Here is a 16,417-nt window from a genome sequence, read left to right on the forward strand (position 1 = left end):
CTCAGACTTGGCTGTCCAGGCAGTAGTGCTTGGCAAACATGTGCAGCGAGGCCCACGTAGCTGCCTGACAAATATCCTGCAAAGGGACTCCCCGACCCAAGGCAGTAGTAGCCGCCGTGGCCAGAGTGGAATGGGGGCGCAGCTCCACAGGAGGTTCCTTTTTAGCCAAGGAATAACAGATCTTGATGCACAAAATGACCCAGCGAGTGAAGGTTCGCTTGTGCACCGCCCGTCCTTTCTTAGCGCCCACGTAGCCATCAAAGAGTTGGTCGTCCACCCGGAACTATGGTGTGCGGTTCAGGTTAAAAGAGAGCGCACGGGGTCCAGACGGTGGAGCCTCTCTTCCTCTTTTGAAGGATGCGGAGGCGGAAAGAAGGAAGGCAAGGTAATGGTCTGCCCGATGTGAAAGGCAGTAACCACCTTGAGTAGAAAAGAAGGACGAGTCCTCAGAACAACTTTGTATGGATGGACGGAAAGGAGGCTTAGAGGAAAGAACCTGGAGCTCACTCACTCTTCTGGAAGAAGTGATGGCAACCAGGAAAGCAGTCTTTAGAGTTAGAAGACGTAAGGGATAGTTATGGAGCGGATCAAAGGGAGCACACATCAGATAGGTTAACACCAGATTCAAGTCCCACTGAGGCATTACAAAGGGGACAGGAGGAAAAATGTGAGTAATGCCATTCAAGAATCTATTTACAACAGGGGACTTGAAAAGAGAAGGCTGATCAGGAAGCCTTAAGAAGGCTGAAATGGCCGAAAGATAGCCCTTGATAGTGCCCAGAGCAGAGCCCTGCTGGGCCAGGGAAAGAAGAAAGAGGAGAACCTCTGAAAAAGGGGCAGAAATGGGATCCACAGCCTTTGCTGTGCACCATGCCACAAATTTGTTCCAGCTGCAAGGGTACCGTTTTTGTGGAGGGACGCCTGGCTGCCAGAATGACATCACACAATTCAGGAGGCAAGTCAAATGGCATCAACTGTCGCCGCTCAATCTCCACGCATGTAGGTGGAGGCTGGGCAGGTTCGGGTGAGGACCGTCCCCTATTGCTGCGACAGAAGGTCCTCCTGAAGAGGCAGTCAAATCGAGGGGTTGATTGACATACTGAGTAGCCCGGGATACCAGTAGCATCGTGCCCAATCTGGAGCCACAAGGATGACTTGGGCAAGGTCGCACCGGATCTTCTTCAGCACTCTGGGCAGAAGTGGTATAGGCGGAAAGGCGTACAACAGGCTGCAGCACCACTCGCAACGAAAAGCGTCGCAGAGCGAGTGCCGCCTTGGAAATTCCAACGCGCAGAACTGATGACATTGCGCTTTCTCTTCGGTGGCGAATAGATCTAACCCTCTTCGGTGGCGAATAGATCTAACCAAGGCACTCCCCACTGTTGAAAGAGACCTTGCGCCACGTCCGAGTTCAGACGCCACTCGTGATCCATCATGCACCGGCGGCTGAGTTTTGTCCGCCCTGGCGTTCAGGGAACCTGCCAGGTGTTGAACCACCGGGGTGATGCCCTGATGTTCCAGCCATGCTCAGAGGCGCAGAGTATCCTGACATAGGCTCCAGGATCCCACCCCGCCTTGCTTGTTGCAGTACCACATGGCGGTGGTGTTGTCTGGGAACACCTGCACTACACTTCCCCGGACAGAGGGAAGGAATGCTTTCAGTGCAAGTCGAATCGCCCGAAGCTCCAACATGTTGATGTGGAGCCGGGATTCCACCGGAGACCAGAGGCCTCTGATCTCCGCCTCTCCCATGTGGCCACCCCAAGAGGGACACATCCGTCACTACTGTGTGCTCTGGTTGGGGAAGGTAGAGGGATCGTCCATGGACTCAATCGCGATTTGTGAGCCACCACTGCAGCTGTCTTGCAGCCCTCCCAGATCAGGACGTGGTCGGACAGGTAAACCTGATGCTGTGCCCACTGGAACTTCAGGTCCCACTGAAGCCCGCATCCGCCACCTGGTGTGATGCACCAGCAGGATGCAGGAGGCCATCAGTCCCAGAAGCCGTAGGGTCATCCTGACCGAAACTCAGGATAAAGGCTGAAAGATCGGAATCAGAGACTGAATATCCTGAACCCGCTGCTCAGGAGGATAAAACCGAAACTGCGCAGAGTCAAGAACCGCTCCAATGAAGAGGTGCTTCTGAGATGGAATCGGGTGCGACTACAGCAAGTTGATGGAGAATCCCAGCAAATGCAGGAGGTCGGCCGTAGTCTGGAGGTAGGAGATCACTGTCTGGGATGAGCCCTTATTCAACAACCAGTCGTCGAGATAGGGGAAGACTGGAACCCCCGATCTGCACAGATGAGCTGCGACCACCGCCATCACTTTCGTAAACACACCGAGGGACATTGGTGAGGCCAAAGGGGAGCACGGTAAACTGAAAGTGCTCGTGGCCTACCGTGAACTGCAGGTAGCTCCGGTGGGCCGGCAGGACGGGAATATGGAAAAAAGCGTCCTGCAAGTCCAACGCTACCAACCAGTCTCCAGGGTCTAGGGCAGTCAGAACCTGAGCTAAAGTCAGCATCTTGAACTTCTCCTTCCGGAGGAAGACGTTGACGCTCCAGAGGTCCAAGATAGGGGGCAGGCCCCCTTTGCCCTTCTTGGGAACCAGAAAGTAGTGGGAACAACAACCACGTCAGACTTCTGGACCAGGAACGAGCTCGATGGCCCCCTTGGCCAAGAGGGCCATAACTTCCTCCTGCAGGAGTTGCAAGTGATCCCCCGACATGTGGTGGTATTGCGCTGGCATAGCTGGAGGGGTCGCCTCGAAGGGGAGGGAGCCCATTCAGACGATTTGCAGCACCCAGCTGTCCGAAGTGATGGTACGCCAGTGGAGCAGATGCTGGCGAACCCTGCTCCGCCACGGAGGAATAAACGTCCGCGACCGCGTTGAGGTTGGTTCTGCGGGCTGTAGCTGGACGAACATGCAGGGGGAGGCCCTTCCTTAGCCAGAAAAGGAACGAAAAGCAGAAGTTTGCTGGTGCTGGGCCGAAAGGCCCAAGGACTTGGCCGTAGCCCTGGAGTCCTTAAAGCGCTCCAGCGCGCTATCTGCCTTGTTGCCAAAGAGGCGACGGCCATCAAAAGGCATGTCCATAAGAGTGTTCTGGACATCCCCTGAAAAGTTGGTGGACCTCAGCCAGGCGTGACGACGAATCGCCACCGTCGTTGCAATCGCTCTGTCCAGCGAGTCCGTGGTGTCAAGTCCACATCGAATGGAGTATCGTGCTGCATCCCGCCCCTCAGCAAGAGCTTGGCCTCCTCCGGACACTGGGGCAGCACGTCCACCACCGTATCCCACAAGGTAGGTGTAATGGCCCAAAAGGAATGCGGTATTAATGGACCCTAACCCTAGACTGACAGAGGAAAACAGTTTCTTGCCAAACTGTTCCAGCCTTTTGGATTCCCGGTCCGGGGGTGCGGTAGGTAATGCGGTTTGGGATGTGGAGGCCTAGATAACTAAGCTCCCGGAGCTGGGCGTTGGCGCCGGGCCACGTTCCGATCTACAGGGGGAACTGTGGTGGGCTTGGACCAAGTGCCTATCAGAAAGTCAGTGAGGGCCTCATTAAACTGCAGCAGAGGCTCCGAAGAGCTTACTGCCGCTTGAAACACTTCGGTGAGGAGGTTAGTCCTCAAGGCCTCTGCAGGGAGCGCAAGGCACAGTGACGTGGCCGCCCTGCACAGCACCACGGCATAAGTTGCCACCTCCTCCATAGCAACGGAAGGAGGAGAGAGAAAACCAATGTCAGGCGAAGTGTCTAGACCACTGACCTCCCCCAGCTCATCTGACCAGTCCTGACTTAATTGGCACTGCTGCGCCAGAGGGCCCTCAGACCCCTCCCAGTCCTCCACTTCATCCGTGTCCTGATAAACGGGCAAAAATGATGGAGCCTGGGCATAGGTGAAAAGCTCACCAGTCGGCGTCGGAGACCGAGCCGAGCGGCGCCGCTCCGACGCCGACCTCGGGCCAGGGCTGAAACCGGCGACCGTGTCGTCCGAGGACGGCACGGTGGGGGTGTCGGCGCTAGCGGAGGAGTCGTAATGTCAACTGGCGTCAACCAGGATCCAGGCCTGGATCCCACGGGGTCCTGCGGCGCAGGGATCTAAGTCGCAGAAGCCGCCGGCAACACAGGGCAAGGACCCCCCCAGTCGGACCCACGGGGCCCGAAGGCGCGCTGGTGGGTCTCGGCGGTGGGAAGAGAGTCCTCATGGCCACGAGGAAGTCTCTGATCTGCTTCGGAGTTGCACTGAGTCCAGGGACCGGAGGGTGTGGGACCGGATGCGACTGCGCGGGTCCTGCCTGAGCCGCCACCCGAACCCTCGGCCGAATCACGCGACCGGCGAGGGGAAGTCGAAGAGCGATGCTTCTTCGACTTCTTTTTGCCATGCCTCGACTTACCAGAGTGCGAGGACTTGGATCCAGACTATCGAGGAGGACTGCGGCTCCGCGGCGTTCTCCTCGACAGGACCTCGAGCAGCGCAGAGCTGACCACCGAAGCCCGAGGAGCTTACAGGAACGCTCCTGCCTAGTCTTCGATGTCAAGGCCCGGCAGTAGGGGCATGACTTGTCATCGTGGTCGGCCCCCCAAGCAGTAGAGACACCGGCGGTGGGGGTCGGTAACCGACATCAGACGATGACAGGCGTCACACTGTTTGAAACCGGGCATCCCTACTGGCACCAGGAGTTGAGTCTACTCGAAAAAGATAGACAAAAATATCCAAAACGTTAGTAAAAAAAAATGACCAATGGTACGTGCTCTTCCCGGATCTGCGCTTGCTGGTGCGGAAAAAAGAAATACGGACGTCAGCGCGCGAGGGCTGCGTCTAAGTACTCCAGCGACGTCATTCCGGCGATCACGACGCAGACAACGGACGCGGAGCCACAGGACGACGCCTACTGACGCGCAGGGGTCCTGCTGCCGAAAAAACTTTCCGGATCCCGTCTGACACCTGGGGATATTCTACGGTAAGGAATCTAACACTAACGTGTTTCTTTCAGATACATTGAATTTTGCACTTCCAACCACTAACCAGGAAAGCACGGTGGAGGGAATCTGTTTGTCACTGATGACAACGTAGGACAACTCCAGGTTCTGACAAACATTTTACAGAAAATCTTATTTGGATGCCAAATTAACTTCTCCACTGTGCATACAGAAACAGATGATCGCAGTTATCATGCCCCTGTGTATCATGTATTCACAAATCCACTACTAAAATGTTCAAACAGGGGGGCGTGGCCAAGATGGCGGCACGGTAGGACGCAGGATCTAGTCCCTCAGGCTTCGCTTACCTATAGCCTTGTAATTCACCCCATCCCCGGTCTTCCAACACGCAATCAGGGAATGGAGAAAGTCAGACTGTTGCCATGATCGAGCGGAGCCCTTTTGCAGCCACCTGTTACTTCGCTGGCCCGATCGGCATCCTGACGAGAGCGGGCTAGGCCCAGGGGCATGGAGAGCAGCGCCACGGCTGGTGACAGACTACGGCGGAGACTGAAGCAGTCCCCTCTGGAGCGCGACTTCCAGGTGCGATTCCGCCCTGCACGCCACTTCTGTCCGTAATTGCCTGCCCTCCGGTGATGGCCTGGGAGATTGAGACCGCTACAATCATCCGCAACACGGCGCACGCCATTTTGTAGCCTTCCTTTGCCGGCCGGGCGCTTGGTAGCCGCAACGCTGTCCTTCTGCTGGGGCGCCAGTAGCCCCAGAGTTCTGCACGACAGGGACAAGGACTGGCTGCGGAACACTGCTTCCTACGGTCCAGTGCTCCGGTGACAGGGCTCGGTGACCAGTGGAGCTATAGCCCTTGGCACGCGGGAGAGGGGAGGAGCAGTGCGGAGAAGGCATCAGATCCCTGGGAAGGCCAGCGGTGCTTCAGCAACCGGCAGTTCAGCATCTCCTGCTATGGCCTGGTGGCAGCGTCTGCAGGTACGTGGAGCGGGGGTAGTAGTGCAGCCTTGTCTGGCCGGGGGGGTCTCACAAGTGGACCAGCGGTGCACTGGGGGAACCCGGTGCGACCCGTGAGACCCGAAGTTCCACCGTAATCTTCTTGTAAGATTTAGATTTAATATCATCCAGTACTCCTTGGGGAACTACCCGGTATGGGGGAAACCAGATCCATCGATCCCCTGTAGTTGTGATAGTTTTTCGGAACAGTCACTGATGCACTTTATCATGTTTTGTGGCCATTTTGAGGATAGTAGGAAACAGTTCCTGGTCCCTATTTTGAGAGATGCAGGCTGTATACAAGTCTGGCCTGCTCTCCTCTACCTTCAGCTTTTGAGTAGTACCAGGGTAATCTTTGGGGTCGCAAGTTTTTTGGTCGCTGCTATGCGTATTAAGTCAAACAAATTGCTGCTAAACGTTTCCAAGACGTTATTTTAATGTAGTCTCCTATATGCCGGGATATGTTCACTTGCACTTTTTGTAAATATGATAATGATTGATTGTTTTAATGTTTAAAAATTTTTGTTTTTAACTCATGAATTGTTCTAAACTGTGATGGATTTGCGTTTATGATTTTAACTAATCGAATAAAGTATGACTTGAGTGAGTGAGTGCCGGACCAGCGGTGCACTGGGGGAACCCGGTGCGACCCGAAGTAGGCTGAAGGGAGCGGTGGACAAGAGCCCAGATAATGCGGGGACCGCATGCATTGAACGGTCGACATCCCCCCTGTGACCAAAACAGCGGGGCTTCACAGCACAGCATGAGTGCACCAAGAGGCCTACCCCATGCTTGATTATCAGCGGAACGGCGGGGGAATGTGCAAGGCAGGGAGGCCGTGAATTGTAGGTACACGTGACCTCTAATCCTGAAATGACAGCTCTCACAAGGCAAACCAAATCCGGAGGAGGCCTGCAACTATTCAGGGTGGCAGGAGGGCCCCGGGTGATCGGCGGAGGGGAGTCGCTCCGCAATGGATGGCAGATCTCGGCCCAGGCCCAGATAGTAGCCAGACAGCAGTGGCTCTGAAGGAACAGTGCAGGGCTCACGCAGGGGTGGTCTCGGTGGTGGCCCTCCACATTCCAGATCTAAACGCCTGGGCACCCCGAGCTTAGCACGGACAGACGTGTAAGCTAGCCCAGCAATGCGCCAGAGGGTGGACACGTCCCCTGCGAGGCACCGGTACGGGATCCTCTGGGACCGAAGTGAAGCAGTGAGCAGTTGGCGACAAACCCCTTAGGGCGCGATTAGGAAGCAAGTAGGGAGGAGCTGAAACAACCTGGGCTCCCACGCCTACTCAGTCCAGATTAAAAGAAGCTAAGATGGAGCACGCGACATGGCGTCAGCAGGCGCCAAAAAAGATAAAACTGTGAAGGAAATGCTTTTAAAGCTGGCTAGGAGCACTGCTGAAAGACAGAAAGGGGCGATGGATGGGGGGAGATGGCCTGGCCACTAAGACCTTTATGATGGAACTCTTCGCTGCCATCAAAGAAGATATCCAGGAACTCAAGAGCCAAGCATTTGCCGATCTCCGGGATGTTCGGCGCAACATTGATGAGGTGGGAGAACGGGTGGCCACCCTAGAAGACCACAAACTCAACTGAGCTCCACCAGATGCAACAAGATAGGTTTAGTCTCCGGGAGCAACACTTGGATTTGCAGGCCCATGCTGAAGATCTTGAGAATCGCTCTTGACGAAACAACATTCGGATTCGTGGTGTGCTGTGGCAAGAGGAAGGAGATGATCTCCGGTCCTATGTTCTGGGTGAGGATGGTACGAGGACATACAAATGGATTGTGTGCATAGAGTGGGCCTTCCACGAGGGGAGAGAGCTCCGCCACCAGAGATTCCGGTGTGTCCTTGACTTTCAACTCAAAGAACAGATCATTCGCAAAGCTCGCGAAAATCAACCTGTGCAGTTCCGAGGACAGTCCCCAGCTTTGTTCCAGGATTTGGCAGCATCCACACTGATCAAGCGGCAAGAGTTCAGGGAGGTCACCACCCACCTCGGTGAGAAAGACATTCCATACTCCTGGGGTCACCCCTTTCGCATCATCTTTAAACTGCAAGGGAAATTGAGGCAGATTAGCTCCCTTTCAGAGGCACTCCATGCACTTGGCCTAGAAAACACAGCCGTGGACCAAACGGAGGGCCCAAAAGAACGTGCTCCCCGGCGGTCCGCACGATGGCAGTTGGCGGGCAGAGCTACTGCCAAACTAAAGCCGGACTCGGCAATGATGGCCAAAGATGGCCAAAGAAGAAGAAGCAGTGCTCTCCTCTCTGACGCAGCCCTCATAGCGCCCGGCCACCCCCTGACCTACGCAATTGGAGTGCATTGGATGGGGTAAAGTAGAAGGTAGCTGTTAGGATTTAACATTGACTTGTGTGCTTCATTTTGGTTCCTACACTTTTTGTGGCCCCTTAGTGTCAAAGCCCGTACTTTCTTGACACTCCCTAAGTGGAATAAGGAGGAGTAGAGCCCTCCCATCTTTGCTTGGCTTACTTTCCGGTGACCACGCCCCCTTCCCACTTCCTGGTTCCTGTTCGAGTTGTTGCTGGCGTCTGAGGGCTCTGTTGGAGTTCTGTCTTCTTGACGCTGTGCTACCTGATTGCCGCCCCTCTGCCACTTGATTTCTACCCCTTGAGTGTGCGTGTGGAGTCTGTACGGTAAAGCGGTATTCTTCGCCGCTCCTTTTTCCAGTGAACGCGACGCCCTGCTATTCCTCACGCATTTTGCGGGCGTAGTCGGTTCACTTTCTTCTATATTCTAGTTTTACAGCCTACGCTACCTCCTTTGTTTATTCCTTTTTTATTGGGCTTCCTATGAGAGTGAGCGCTCCGCCCTATCTTCCTAGGGGGCCGGGTGTCTCACCTCCTGAGTGGGTGCTGCTCCGCTGTACTCGCCCCCTGTGCAGCCGGTCGGTGCCCCTCACTCCTTTTCTGTTGTTGTTGGTTTGCTTGTGTTTGGTGTTACTGCTCCGCTGTACTGGCCCCCTTAAGGCAGCCGGCCGGTTCACCTCACCTTCCCTTACCATTTGGTTTGCGTCAGAGGTGTGTTGAGTCCTTCGTGAGTCCTTATTTGGCCCCCTCCCTGTTGCCTGGACTCATCGATGACGCTTGCCCGATCTACACTTGGGGTAAGTTCCATAATTGATCACACTTGTCAATGTTTTATTGTGTTTCGAGGAAGCATAGGGATTGTGACTATTCATAACCTGCTCTTTGTTTCCTAGCCTGGACCATCCCCGGAGACGCCTTCTACTATTTTTGTTACCCCTCGTATGAGGAGAGTGTATGTATGTATGTATGTATAGGCATTTATATAGCGCACTACTTACCCGTAGGGTCCCAAGGCGCTTCGACCGCTGCGAAACCCTTCCTGGCTTCCCTGAGAGATGGTCCCTTAATGGGTATCTCCAGGGTGAGACCAGGCATCCCCGGCGGTCTGGTGGGGCCGTTAGTGAAGATGAGGCAAGCTAATGCCCAGAGTTGCCGAGTGTGAACGCTGATCAGAGTGGGCACCGAGGCGAGAGAATTATCGAGTCCGCTGACCCTGGTCCAGAAACCTGCCGCGCCGGGAATCGAACCCTGGTCCCGGGCCGTCCTCTGCTCTCGGGTCTGCCGCCTCTAACCAGTGAGCCACACTACTTGGCGGACACTCCTTGGGTAAATTCCCTCATACTTTTAGGAGACAGTAGACAGGAGTGTCGTATACTTTGTTATCGCATTCCTGCTGCTGTGTCTTGGAGGTGGAGGGATTCTTCTTCGCTCCCGTGGAAGTTGGCCCTTCTCCTAACAGTAGCCAGAGGTGCTTGTGAGGAGGTTTCCAGATTCCTGAAAGCAAGCTGACCGCTTACGATCTGATCCGGAGCAGGTACTCCACTACACACTCCGCCGAGGGTACCATGACCCCCATGTTTTTTAGGTCTCTCTTGGTGAAAACAGCGCATGTGCTACTCTCGCTATTGCGAGTGCCTTTTGGAATCAATTTGCCGAGGGCTTTCATGCACGCGTCTGCATGGACAAACATGGCTGCTCTTGCCATTTGTCCACTGCAAACAGCATGCGCGTGTCCATAGGGACTGTGGCCAGTCCTACGCCATTCTGTTGCCATAGCAACGAAACTGCCGTTTCGAGTGTGCTTTGCTTTATTTTTGCTGTCAGTTCCCACAGCACAAGCAGGCATCCACTTCTGTGTTTTTGCTGTGATCAGCTTGTTTACTGTCTGTGTATTGCTGCTTAACAATCTCTTGACAGGCTGGCTTCTACGCTCCCATGCAACTATTCTTTTTCCTGCTTTTTAAGCGTTTTATGAGATTGCTGCACTTTCTTGCCTCTGTGTATTTTTCCCCATCTAGAGTCCATGTTGCTCTCTTTCTCCTGTGTTTTCTCCCGCTGCCCATTATGTTCGTTCTACCCCAGTTGCCTCCCCAAGCCCACTCCCGCAACCCGTTCATCCTTTTTAATAAAAAAAAAAAATACTTTTAAACGTTTTAGTGCTTCATTTCAAAACTGCGATTTCACGCTCCTTGTTTGTTATTTACCAAACAACTTTTCTAGCCTCTGTGTATTTTTCCCCATCTAGAGTCCACGTTGCTCTCTTTCTTTTGTGTTTTTCCTGCTGCCAATGATGTTCGTTCTACCCCAGTTCCCTCCCCAAGCCCACTCCTGCAACCCATTCATCCTTTTTTTTAATTTTTATTTTTTTAAATTTTTTTATTGTTCAGTTCATAGCATACACAAACACACAAACAAAAAGACAAATAAAATTCAAGTCAAGTACTATTCAAGGCAAAGAGATTGCCATATCTTTTTTACAACTAAATCTCTAAATGTTGGAGCATAGGTTGCCATATTTTCAGTTCTAATTGTTTCTTCTTCAAAGATTTGGGACGGTATAAATTAAATTCAAGATAGAACACATTATAAAATTTAGCTCGTCACATTTCATATGCTGGAGACTCTGGTTTCAACCACATCGTGGCAATACATAATCTGGCCACCGCCATTGCCATAAAAATAAAATAACGATGAGGGTAGCAGATCTGTGTACTTTCTCACTCTTTACCTACCCCAAAGAGCAACATTTCCCGACTTATAAAACATTGCACCTTGATTGTTTCTAGCAAAAATTGCTCAATAGATAAAAGAAATTGAGTAAGTGCATCGCAATCAAAAAATATATGAACAATATCGGCTTCCTCCATTTGGCATCTAAAGCATTTTACGTCTTGGCTACCGCCCCACTTCCTCATTTTAGCTGGCGTGTGATATGAATTAAAAAGAGTTTTATACTGTTGAGAGCTTAGATTTGCAGATAGGATTACTTCCCCCGCCATATCGATTGACTCTTGCATCACTAGACCAGCATTACCCAGTCGAATCTGCCTCTTTGTATCTTGAATAGCAATATCGTCTTGTTGCTTAGAAAGTAATGTTTCATATAACATCCCAATCTTTGCCCCTCTTAACAATGCTTCAATAAACTCATTACATACAATACCCTGTGATCTACAGTGTTTGTATAGGAAATCTTATAACTGTAAATATTTAAAGAAATCATTCTTGGTAATTGCATATATCTCCATTAAATCCATTAAGGACACCAATGCTCCATCCTTAAAAATATCCCCCAAACGCCGAACCCCCTTTTCTCTCCATGCTTTCATCTTTGTGTCCCAAAAAACCAGCGGAAGTATTTCCATAGAATCAAGGGGAGTATAGAAATTAATCTTTCTTATAGCCAAAATATTACAAAGTAATTTACACCCCTTATAAGCTGCAATCATGATTTTAAATCTAGTACGTTTGAAATAACTCGTCTCAAAGAACTTAAGCAGAGCTTCACACATCGGATTCCCTAATAACATCTGGTAAATATTAGGTGCTTCGCACTGCCGTGCCTCTCCTCCTATTACCATATACGTTGAGTTTTGTACCAGGCACACTAAAACAAAATAAAGTTTGGGACACCCCACCCACCACGTGTTAGTGGTAAGGTCATATATTTTGAAGCCCGGCGGGCTCTCTTCCACCCCCATATGAACCTGTCCTTAATGGATTGCAGCTGCATTAATTGTGTCCGAGACAGCTCCAAGGGAACCGTCCGAAAATAGTAAAGCACTTTTGGGAGTATACACATCTTCAACACATTACAGCGCCCAACCATTGTCAGATGTAAGCATTCTACCTTTTCTAGCTGCCTTTTAACCAACCCTAATATATCAGTCCCGTTTACTTCAATTATTTCCTGGATAGACATCCTAATTTTTATCCCCAGGTACTTAGCCTCTGGTGTTACTCGTGGCTCACTTGGGCACAGCCCTCTCGTACACACAACTTGGGTTTTGGACATATTTAATTTGTACCCAGCAACCTGTCCAAACTCTTGCGTCAGGCGTTCTACCTCACTTAATGCTGACGCTGGGTCCGATGTCACGACCGCAATATCATCGGCATAAGCAAGGACACGAACTTCATACTCGCCCACTAACATAGATTGTATAGTGTTAGTAGACTCCAACAGCTGTAATAGTGGCTCTACATAAATTGAAAAAAGCAATGGAGAGCATGGGCATCCCTGCCGTGTTCCCCATGTAATATATACAAAGGATGATTCATGCCCCATAGTGCATATTTTAGCTCGAGGACGCATATACATAATTTGCAAGGACTTTAAAAACAAAGGCCCAAATCCCATCCTACGCATAGTAGCCCATAGAAAAGCCCATGTGACACGATCAAATGCTTTTTCAGCATCTAAAACAATAATACCGCTATTCTTGTGTAATGCGGTTGCATAATCTATCAATGATATAACCCTGTGCAGATGATTAACCGTGCTTCTACCAAGGAGAAACCCATGTTGATGTTGAGATACAAGCGACGGTAGAACTTGGGCAAGCCGAGTCGCCAATATTTTAGAATATATTTTAGCATTAGCATTAATTAATGATATGGGCCTATACGAGCCAGGGGATTGGGAGGGTTTGTCCTTTTTTTTTTAAAAACTACTATATTAGCGTCGTCCCAAGTCGCCGGATAATTTCCACCTCGAGCTGTAGTAAAAGTAGCAAGCATGTCCTCTTTAATGATACCAAAAACCAATCGATAAAACTCCAAAGGGAGTTTATCCGGGACAGATGCTTTCCCCAGCGCTAGGTCTTCTACTGCCAACTGTAATTCTTGCATGTAAATCGGGGCCTCCAACGTTTCCCGTTCAAAAGACCCAAGTTTGCAAAAATCGAAATCCTGGAGGTATAAATCTATTAGATCATCAGCAACAGGATCTTGAGTATATAATACTTTATAATATTCACGAAATACCCCCATAATACCATCCATAGTTTCTACCATATCCCCTTTATCATTCTCCAGTATCTCAATGCGTTGAGCTGCTTGTTTACCCCGCATTTTCTGGGCCAAGCATCTGCCCGTTGCCACTCCATATTCGTATCTTTCAGCTTTATAGGTCCTTTTTTTTTTTTTAAAACGTATTTTATTGTCAAATTGCACATATAATCAGGGCTCTGCACCCCAGAGACAGCTTCAGTATCAAATATTACAATGGCAAGAAAGCAATAGACTTTTTAGAGGAACAACCAAGATACATGACAATGTACACCAATAAGAATATTAAGACCCGCCCCCCAACTCCCCCCTCCCTCACCCCCCCCCCCCCCCCCCCAGAGTCGCACATTGTCCAGAGTACAGTCCACGATCGTCATATATCGAGCTGAAGAGTATTAGCTTAGGTACACACACACCCCGGACCATCCCCCACACTGCACAAGACCCAACCCATGTGCCCCAACATTTACTCCAATGGAGGATCTTCCACCACGAGAGGTTCCAGTCACAGACCACGATAATCCGCCCAACGTTTCCATATTTTATAATGCTTTCATGGGCATCCCCTGGCTACAAAGACTGGCTGTTCTAGCCCCACACAAAAGTCTAGGCCATTTCTCCATGCTGCCACCGAGGGGGCCCGTGGATCCTTCCACGCTTTGGCTATATGACTCTTCGCCATATGAAACCCATTTGCATAAGATGTATTTTATAAACATTGCCCCCTATTCCCTCCATGACGTGGAGCAAGGCGAACCGTGGCGTACGAGGGAGCTCCCATCCCAATACCTCCAACAGGCAGGAAAAAAAACAACTCCAAAATCGGTCCAGGGATAGAAACTGCCAGACAGTATGCATAAACGTGCCCATCTCCCGGCCACATCGAAGACATTCCGGGGAGGCAATCAGTCCCGCCCGCCACAGTCGAACCCGGGTGAATTAGACTCTGTGCAAATATTTAAATTAAATGAGGCGCAGAAGCATCGCTATGGCTGCTCCCCGGGGGGCGGCCAGAGACTCCTTCCAGTTCACCTCCTCCAGTGTGCCCACGTCGCCCTGGAGCCTCTGCAATGTGGGGGAGCAAAGAGTAACAGGGGCTGATAAATCCGAGATATCTTCTTCGTCTCTTAATTCCCCATGAAAACCTTCGCTTCCAACGGGCTAAATTCAGGAAGAGATTCTAGGCCCTCTAGGCTGGGGGACAGTGCATGACAGAATTGAAGGTACCGATAGAACTGGGACTGGGGCATGCAAAATTCCTCTTGCAATTCTCGAAAGGATTTGAGCGTCGTGTCACTCATAACATCACCCAGGGTGAAGATACCTATAACATCCCAGCCCCGGAAGCTCTGCAGGGCCGCGAGGTCAGGCAGGCGCTCATTATACCAGAGGGGGGTTTCTCGGGTCAGGGTATTCCACCATTCCATGCGCCGCAATGCCTGCCTTCAAATTTGAAACACCACCCGTGTGGCTGGTGGCAACGTGCCCCGCAGCGGACCGAGTAAAGAATAGTGTGGAGTGTGTGCGGTCCCATAAGTCTACGCTCCAACGCATATGCCGGGTCCTCCCTGTTGCCATACCACCACTCATTAAAGACCAATAGATGCGAGGCCTGGTACTACGAAAGAATATCCGAGGTTGCGAGTCCACCGCAGTAGGTGGAAAGAAAGCAAGTGCGCAGCACTACACACACTGCTCCCCCCGCCCACAGGAACTGCCCAAGGACAGATTTCACCAGCCGGAACCGTTTGGGTGAGATCGGGTACGGGTGATTCTGCAGCTGGTATAGTAACCGAGGAAGCACTACCATCTTAAATATCGCTGATCTACCATAAAGTGTCAAAGGCATGCGCGACCAGGTTTTAATATCTGCATGGACTCGCTCCAATATCGGTGCCAGATTCACTCCCAGGAGATAGCCGGCACATCTGAGAGAAACACCCCCAGATATTTGAGGCCCCCTACCGCCATTTGAATCCTGGACGCCCATGTGCCTACATGCGCCTTATCACCCAGAACCCACAGCGTGGATTTGCGGGAGTTCATATACAGCCCCGACGTTTCCCCAAAGATCTGCATGATCCGCAGGAGCCGTGGCCCCATTCTGACCAAAGCTGTAAGGAAAAAGAGGACATTGTCCGCATATAATGCGATCCTGTCAGATAGACCCGGAGCCCACTCAAAGCCTTTGATCTGTGCGTCAATGCGCACCCACGCCGCCAACGGCTCCATGGCCAGGGCGAATAAATACGGCTTGTGCATCCCCCACAATTGAGGGTGATGTCCCCCGGGCACTGGGTTAGTCCTTTGAGAAAGGTTTCAACAGTTCAATAACAAATTTCCATTTGTAGATCTTTTAAATTGTTGTTTTCATCACAACAAATTTTTCAAACAAAACTTCAATTCCCAGAATGCATTATTCTTGATGCTAGATACAACATTCTTTCAGGCTATTTATTCCCAATGCATTTCGGCCTGTGGCCTTCATCAAGGGGATTGTCTGTAAAGAGATACATCATTGTTTCAGAATCTAGGTGATATACTGGGAGACCGTGCTTATGTGTACAGTGAAAGAAATTATTATTAGTGATATCGTGCTTTAAAGGTGCTCAAAAGTCGACCTCTTATGTTCCTGATCGTCTCTTTGGCGTCAAAAGCAACAAAAGTTTTCAGTTGCGAGTAGGTTAATAGGCTCAGGGTGTGTGATAACGGTGCAATGGGGCATAAGCGAGGTGTCTGTTATTGGTAAAAACTGGTAGTGATGGTAATCTTTCCATGCATGCTTTTCGTCACATTCATGCTTCGTATTATGATGCGCTCGCATAAATACGTGCTTACCGTTTGCTCTTAGTAGCTCTGTTCTAGTGTTGCGTGCGCCGCCTTCTGCTCCGTGGAGCCATTAGCTTTGTGTAATCCCGGGTGCACAGTTTAAATTGCGCTCGTGGACTGTTCATAGATAGTGAAAACGGACTTCCGCGATCATAGGAGAATCGTGGAAAGTGAAACTGGACTAAGTGTGTCTTCTCTACTCGAGTGACTCGAGTGATCGAGTGCAATAAAGCTCAGAAAAAAGAGTGCCAAAAAGTGAAATCTCTGGTGAAGACATGCCTCGATAATA

At 50.9% G+C, this 16,417-nt stretch overlaps 1 protein-coding gene across 4 annotated transcripts in view; it reads right to left on the minus strand.

Annotated features, from left to right (window-relative positions):
- RBM27 (RNA binding motif protein 27) overlaps positions 1-16,417 on the minus strand; it is an 870,586-nt gene that overhangs the window by 139,639 nt on the left and 714,530 nt on the right. The window lies entirely within an intron of this gene.

This window comes from Lissotriton helveticus, chromosome 7 (assembly GCF_964261635.1).
Source record: "Lissotriton helveticus chromosome 7, aLisHel1.1, whole genome shotgun sequence".
Taxonomy (NCBI): Eukaryota; Metazoa; Chordata; class Amphibia; order Caudata; family Salamandridae; genus Lissotriton; species Lissotriton helveticus.